The sequence below is a fragment of the Malaya genurostris genome, chromosome 3, assembly GCF_030247185.1.
Source record: "Malaya genurostris strain Urasoe2022 chromosome 3, Malgen_1.1, whole genome shotgun sequence".
NCBI lineage: Eukaryota > Metazoa > Arthropoda > Insecta > Diptera > Culicidae > Malaya > Malaya genurostris.
In genome coordinates, this window is record NC_080572.1 from 302,562,049 (window position 1) to 302,570,792 (window position 8,744).

At 35.9% G+C, this 8,744-nt stretch overlaps 1 non-coding gene across 1 annotated transcript; it reads right to left on the reverse strand.

Moving 5' to 3' along the window:
* Nucleotides 1-5,201: 5,201 nt before the first annotated feature.
* On the reverse strand, nt 5,202-5,273 carry Trnae-uuc (transfer RNA glutamic acid (anticodon UUC)). Its single transcript has one exon. It is a non-coding gene; the product is annotated as a tRNA-Glu (tRNA).
* Nucleotides 5,274-8,744: the final 3,471 nt, after the last annotated feature.

The window sequence follows — 8,744 nt, forward strand, 5'->3', positions numbered from 1 at the left end:
CATCGGAATTTTCCGGCAGATGTTTAAGGTCGACTCCTCTTGTAAAAAGTGAAAGTTAAGTTACTAAAAGATTTCTGCATGATGAAATGAACCTTGTCACATTTCACCTACTATATCTTCACATGAAGAAAATCACTCAAAATCTTTTGACGTAGGACTACGTTTTTTTTCTTCAATAATATAATATAATTTTAAGGCACACTGCTTAAGCTCTAAGATGCCAAGGGTATTTTCTAATCGTAATTAACGACTGAGTTAAAACTAGAATAGTATCATTAGGTAATGTCGTATCGGGTTCGCGGATTCTCTAAAATTCAACTTTCTGGTGGCGATCAGCAGTGGCCGGTGAATTGAATATAGCATGAGAGTCTTCCAGATGGTGTTGGTAAATACTCGGCGGGTGGCCCGCAGCCTGGTCATCGACTGGAGCGGTTCTCCATTGTCGGTGATGGTAATGTTACTGATGAGAATGAAAGAGAAGTAAATATTGGGGAAAACGAGGTAAAAAGGGGATGTGGGAACAGCATGTCTTAATACGACAGATATCTAACTAGTTGCCATCGAGATGCGAAGAGACGGGGGAAAGGAGAACGAAAAAGTTAGTGACAAAAAAAGATCTTGTTAGTTCCAATAAAGATGGTAGACAGGGACGGGGATCGAGAGAATCGGGCGGATGACTACGTTTTTGCTTTCTATACCGGTGTGCAAATTCAAAATACTGAGAACCGTACAAACAGTGTTCAGGTTTTGAACATCTATATCTCAATCATTTTTAATAAATTTTCCATATCATTACATAAACTGCATTAGAAATATTTCTACACATCGATTGTGGTAGATGAATCTATATCTATAAAATCATATTTCAGATAATTGGTGATCGAAACTTCAGTTAGTAACGAAAATCTTTGTCATGGTTTCTTCTAACAAATACATACAAGTTCACGGTTTCCATTAAATTTCTGCGTTTCAATGAGTGTGTTCGCTTTTAAGAAAATCACTCATACAAACCAAGATTCTGTATAGAATAAACTTGAGCTCTGTGTGGTTCAGAATAGAAGTAAAAGTTGCTAACACATTGTCCAAACAGTCCAGGAACTAACCAGAAAAAACATACTTTCGTGTGCAGGGATATTTTTTATTCATCAACATTATCATCTTCAAATGACATACAATCGTTCTAGCACTTTTCATAATTTTTCAATACCATCCTTATAGAATGATTTGTCACTGGTCTAAACATCGGCTTCCTTTGCGGCGATGACTGTCTTATTCGAGCCAATTTTTTTCCCTGGCGTGTCTTTTTCTGATCCGCAAAGGACAAGCAATCGCTGGGGGCTAGGTAATTGTGAACAAGGTGGATGAGGGAACAGATCGTGGCCCAATTCATTTAATTTTTTCATTGTTTTCATTGACTTATGGCACGGCTTTCCCAGTCTGAATGCTGGTATGACTCCGGATAAAAATAGTGGATCCATGTTTCGTCCACTGTTTCATACCAACGCAGTCCATTTTATTGCGGCAGACTTTTGTTAATTATGAGCGGCCGTGTTCGAGATCCATTTGGAGATGATTTTTTTATGCGCAGATTTTCGTACCAGATCGTAAAAGAACTTCCAGTTCATGTGCTAACGATCTCAGCATATCTAATCTAACGAACTTTGATTTAGCGTTCATACATCACGTTCATCAAAACTTGCTTAATTTGTTCCGATTGACTGCTTCATTTTGCCACGTTCAAAATCAAAATACCACCAACCTTCATTTTTAATGGTTCCTAGTGGGGAAAACACTTCTCAAGCTATAGCTATAGGGCTTGCGCGTTTTTCCCTTTAAAAAGTAATGTTTTAGCAACACACGGAATTCGTTCTTTCCATGTTTCATAAATGAATTAGTAACCTCACTTATATGTCGATAGATTCAGTATTCGTGGTGCTATCGATGTTAAATGTTCTTTGAAGGTTGGTACTTTGAATTGAAAAAAAAAATTGGTAGTGATTTCGAAACCAGGTTAAACCTTAGATGCAAAATTTTGTTTTAAAACTTGGTACCGAAAACTCTTCAAAGTTCTAATTCACGCGTTTCATGAAAAGTTTTATAGAATTAATATTTTATTTTAAAAAACGACTGCACTTTTTAGGGATAAATATCATTTCCATTAGATTAGAGAAATACGTCGAAATAGTAAGTCGTTCTCCGCAGTATGCAAAATTATCCACCTGGATTTAACATGTTTCACCGGCCCTGGTCTTAAGTACAGTCAAGAAATACTTTTGGCATCTTAGAGCTAGGACAGTGTGCTTCAATAGAAATATAATGTTAAATAAAAACTTTGAAAGCGGGATTCTGGAAATGAATTATGAACCTGAGCCCTAATTTTGAACTCTCGACTTACTTCTGGATTTTGGGCTTGGATTCTGGACCTGAATCCTAAACTGAGCTTCGAAACATAATTCTGGACCTAAATTCTGAATATTGATTCTGGAAATGAATTTTGGACCAGAATTTTAGATTCTGCACTAGAATTATAGAATTTGATTCTGTATCTGAATTAAAAATTTGTATTCTGCTCCTAAGAATGAATTGGGAATCTGGGTTCTGGACCAGAATTCTAGGACTGTATTCAGTATCTGAATTCTGGACATGAGTTTTAGTTCTGTATTCTGGAGTAGGATTCAGTAAATGATTTCTGGGTTAGGAACTGAGTGTTATACTTGGATTCTGGTTCTAGCTACTGGGAATGAGTTCTGGACCTGGGTTCAGAACTTTTATTCAGGACCTTGGTTCTGCATCTGATTTCTGGACCTGTAATGGAGACCTGGGTTTTGGAAAGGGATTATAGAACTGGATTCTGGACATGAACTCAGGAGCTGAATTTTGGACATGAATTATGAAGTTGTACTCTGCTCTTGAATTCTTGAAATGAATTCTGGATCTCAATTCTGAACATTAACTCTGGATCTGAATTCTTAACTAAACTTCGGAGTAAAACTCTGATCCTGGATCCTGAATCTTGATTCTGGATTCTGGACTTGAATTCTAGTTTCCTAAAAATAAATCTGGGTCTGGTTTCGGTACCTGGATTCTTGACCAGAATTCTACAACTTAATTCTGTATTTGAACTCTGGACAAGAATTCCAAATCTGTTCTGGAATTGGATTTTGTAAATAAATTTTAGACCTGGATTCTAAATTAGGAACTGGAGTTTGAGCTTGGATTCTGGTTCTAGAAACCAGAGTTCTGAACTTTAATTCAGAACCCGGATTCTGCATCTGATTTCTGGACTTGGATTTTTAACCTGGAATCTAGACCAGGGACCTGGGTTCTGGACCTGAAAAATAGAACTGGAATTTGGACATGAATTCAAGATTCCCGACCAGTTTTAGGATTCTGAATATGAACTTTGGACGTGAATTAAAGACTGTCCCAGAAAGTATGGACGCACTTTGATTTCGCTGTAAATAATTCACAAGTGTTAGATATCCAAATTTTATTCGATATACTGACTTCTTGGCGACAAGTTTTGACACTTTTTTCCAATCTATTTCGAACTGTTGAATGGTTTCGGCTACCAAAGTAATATTTCCTAAGATGTGCCTTCGTTAATGCCCAAAATTCCTCAATTGGTCGAAGTTGTGGGCAATTTGGTGGATTCATGTCTTTTGGGACGAAAGTGACATTTTTGGTAGTATACCATTCTATCGTTGATTTCGAGTAGTGACAAGAAGCAAGATCTGTTTCGCTGTTTATTGAAGCAGTGGTGATGAAGGGTTTCGCAATCTTACCGCAGCTACAAATTGCTTGCCAGACCATAGCTTTCTTACCAAATTTTTCGACTTCAATCGATGTCTCGGACTGGTTTAACACTTGCCCTTCTCGCACCGTATAATATTGTGGTCCCGGAAAGGATTTGTAATCGAATTTCACGTAGGTTTCGTCGTCCATGATTATGCAGTTCAAATTTCCAAGCAAGAATCGTATTGTACAGCTTTCGAACCCTCGGCCTGATCGATGCTTCTTGTTTCGAACTACCACCGGACTGCAACCTTTTTCTTTTGCTCGAACGCCTTCAATATACGTTTATCTAACTGAGGGTTAGCAGGACCTTTTTTTCGACCCGTTTTCGGTTTATGCTCAAAGGTGTTATCCTCATCGAACTTCCTGATTGCATTTTGCACGGCTTTTTCACTTACTCCTTCCATTTTTGCTATCTTTTTTACCAGTGACAGTCCGCGTTCTGTGCATCATTTGTACACAATTTTTCGACGTTGTTCTGCTGAAAGTCCCAGCATTTCGAAACAAACTAATGAAAACGAATAAACAACTACACAAGTGGTTAGAGAAGAGTGTAAACAACAGGACGCAGCCATACAAATTGACATATTCAGAACCATTGCGAAATGGCAGCGGTTTTTTTGCGTCCATACTTTCTGGGACAGTCTTTAGATCTGGGATTTAGTTAAAAAATCTTCAGAATCTACTTCATGAATTCAGTTACACACCTGCAACTGTGAAACTGAATTCTGAAACTGCTTGGATTCTGGACGAGGAACTTAAGTTTAGTAACTAAGTTCTATAAATAAAAAAGAAAATCTGATCTTGGATTCTGAGAACAGAACCTCAGAACTGAGCTCAAGAGTTAGATTCTGAACCTGGATTCTGGTTTGAACTGAAATAGTCAGCTGCGCAGACTAGAAAAAATGAAGCATCACATTTTTATCTTCTTTACTCACCGAACCTTTTAGTAAACTTTAATTTCTTTTGTGGTTTTATCATACTACTGACATTTCTATCACAAATTGCTGAGCACATTAAATAAAACAACTGATATTCACGATCCAAAGCTTATCACTTTTCGAGAGGACTAATTTCGAAAAGGCGCCCCATGGTAAAGTAAGACATTGCTGCTATTTTTTTAGAACAGCTAAAATTCGTCTACCTTTGAAAATGGCATTTAGGTTCAGCAGAGAGTAATCGACAGAATTAAAATTGTCGAACATTTTATTCATCAGTGATTAGTAGTCGTAGGCATATACAGAAAGTTAATGAAAAGCAAACTGAATCCAAGTAGGCAACACTTAAATTACAAATACATGAGCGCTGCTAATATTTTGAACAGCAATGTATTTTCGCACGCAGAAAGCAATTCTACGCAATAAATTGTTGTAGGAAATCGACATTTTACAGAAACAGCAAAAAATTTCCCATACCGGGAATCGAACCCGGGCCTTCTGGGTGAAAGCCAGATATCCTAGCCACTAGACCATATGGGAGTTATGAAAATAGAGCCTAACTGTACGTGCTGAGTACAATAAGAAACACAACATAAAATGGTTCAGTAATTCATAAGAGTATTCAAAATGCCTTAAAAGTCGTCAAATTTCACCAAGAAATCATCACAACAGTACAGGAAAGATAAACTTTGTTTTCGTTCGACTAATGTTAAAATTTGTACTCGTTGTTCAACTTATCCGAAAAAGCATACGCTCTGCTTATTGTCTCATGTGATGTAACGAAAGTAATTCTACCATTTCGCTTCTAATACAAAATATTATGGCAAACATGCGTCTTCTTTATAGCGCAAAGCTTCAAAGCACGCAAGCACCCGTGCTTTTTTGCTGACTCAAGCTTCTTCGTTCGGCTTTTGCTTGGCATCGCTTGGCTGTTAAGTGAACACAAATTAACCGTTTCCGTGCGTTTCAGCAGAACAGAGAAAATATAGTTCCTTTAAAATTAGTTCCATTGTCGTATGTTCGAGTCTCGACCTGGAAGGATTCGTAGCACTTCATTTTCAACTAGCCATGCAATGGTTCTGTACACTCTGAATCGGCTGCGAAGTCTGTTGAAACAGGATAGTATTAAAGGGTTTGGTTTAAAAAAACACAAAAAATTTGAAAAAAATGATCAAATATTCATTGCAATCGATAGAACGATCAACATAAGGTAATGTTTAAAGATGATTTCTTGCAACGCTCATGGCTGGTCTTCACTCCAAATTCGGCAATTTAGCTTGTTGACGTGCCATTCAACCAGAAATGAGCTTCGTCACTGAACACAATTTTTCAATTAAAAAGTTAATCTTTCTCCAACTTTGCCAGCGTCCATTCATGATTAAAGTATAGTTCAAACTGAACAAGTAAGACATTGACATAAGACACGATTCACGCGTGATCTATCAAAAACCCATGCTTATTGTACAAACCGAACAAAAACCACTTAGTTTGGAAAAACCGTGTAAACCTTTTTTTTAAAGCAAAGACCGGATCAAAACATTGCGTGTAAAATCCGGACACGCATTTAGCAATGCAAAAATCGTTTAAAAACATCTGTTTTGCAAGAACCGGACCAAAAAAAAAACTTTGTATAAAAACGAATGATAACTAAGCCGGTTCTTCTGAGACAAGTGTTTTTGCATCCGGTTGTTCCTTTAAAAGTTTTTTCACCGACTGACGCTGCGAATAAAGTTTGGTTTACTTGTTTGTTTCGAGTGCCCTGATCAACGCTGCGTTCCACAGCAACAGTGGACAGAAAAAACGTTGAATTTAAGGACGGATTTTATATGATTCTTTTTTTTTATTAGTTTCTACTCCCATCGGGTTCGTACATCAAAAAAATCAGGAAAATTCACCGGAAAAGTGGAAAGAATCCATGAAATTGTTTTGTATGGACAATGGAATTTTCCGTTGAAAGAGTCGCATATGCTTACTAGATCATCGATAGGTGTTTGGCGCGCAACGAGTTGCATAAGTGTTTGGCCGTCGAAGAAAAGAATACTAGATCGATGATAAAATCGTTTGGCGCCCAACGAGTTGTTTCGTCTGGAGATATCACATGTATGCTTGAACCCATGTGATTCGTCATTTCGAACCACGTGCTTAATAGGGTATGAAAATTATTACTTGCCCAATGACATAATGGCGGAATGTATAAGGCTTTTTTGGAAACTTGAACGTACCGAAAAAGTTCTCGTTGCTTAAAAGCTGTACAAGGAACGGCTTCAAAGTTTGTTCTGTTGCGTCATTCAACAACACAATATTTTGGAGTATCGTGATGTCAGATCTCAACTAATAAATTCTTTGCGTACCCAAGGTAGACTATTCAAAGTCCCTGTTCGAGACATTCTTGCTTGTAGTGACCTTTCTTACATGAAACTTCAACATTTCATAACGACAATTGAAGTTTGAATTTAATAATTGACCCTTTTGAGTCTTAGTTCTGACTCATACTGCATCCATTTGTTCATCCAATAGCAAAATTCTAATAAAAATGATGTGCTGATAAAAACAAACTCGAAATAGGTTATGAAATCAACAACAGAATATATAAAAATTTTAGCTTATTTTATAATTTAAGTTAATTGTTTGGTTCAAATAATATGATATTTACAAAATAAGAAGAATATGTTTTATTTAACTCAAATCGTTGTGACTAGATTAGTATTATATTAGGATAAAAATTCTATGTAAAAGTGATGCTACGGCGAAGAACAACTTATGTAAATTGCCTTAAGAAATAAACGTATTTTTGAAAAAAAACGCAATATTTTGGTTATAGTGGATATAAAGTAAGAGAATATCACCAGAAAAACATGTGCATGTGTTTCCTACAATATCATGGGAAATATTTTTGCCTATAATTCTCAGAAAAGTTGGGTTTATTATATCGTAATTTAATTTATTGCTTCAATTGCTTTAGTTATCAGAATAGTAGAATAAATAGTTAGTTATGGTATTCTACGAAATGAATTCGTGCACATAACACATTGATTTTGTGTTCTATTTTCTATACGTCGTTTTGCACAAACTTTTTTAGTGCAATAAAGATTAACATTTTTTTTCGTTCAGAAACACATTTGTCGCCTTGGAAATAAGTTTTTTTTAACATTCAGTAAAAAACATCGATTTAATAATAATTGAAGAGTCGATAACGATTTTTATACAAGGAAAAATCAAATGACTTATAAGGTCATAAATAAAAACTTAAAACCGTATATTAAAACCTAAATATTTGTCAATTCATTTGTTCTGATTCATGTTTCTCTCACCGGTACTTCTTTATGAAAATTCTTTCTTAAGCCCTGAACTCAAGTTGTAGATGGAAACGCATGGTATTTAGTTCTAAGGGCATGTGATATATGATATTAGAACTAAATACCATGCGTTTCCATCTGATGATAACTTGATGGAGACGCATGGTTTTTCGTTTGATTTTTTTAAAGGGTAATATTATACCCGTCCACATTTTTGAAAAATCTGAAAAAAATACAGCGTAATGTACTCATAAATGAATTATTTTTGATGTAAAATCTAGAGTGATACCAAAATTGTGAGTGCGTTTAAAAAAATTCGAAAATTTTGAAAATTTTGAAAATTGATTGCTATGATAATGTTGAAGGTTTGGAGCTGTCGTGTTCATTTGTTTTCGAGATATCAAGGTAAATGTACGAAAATCATTTGGAACAAAATTCTAATTCTGTCTCAACAAACACAGAATATACAGTGAACGATAAAGTTATTATTTATTTCGATTTTCAGGGTTTTAAGCTAGATCAGCAAAACTCTGACCCATTGGACGTGTTTGAGAATCGCACTAAAACAAAGTGTGTAATTCATTCTATTTCTGTCTCCCAAAACGATAAATTTGATAAAACCTTACTAGAAATATTCCCGCTGACGAGCAACAGACGAGGAGAATAAATCGAAGTAAAAACGGCTTCTTATTTTACAACCAACCTCCAAAATACT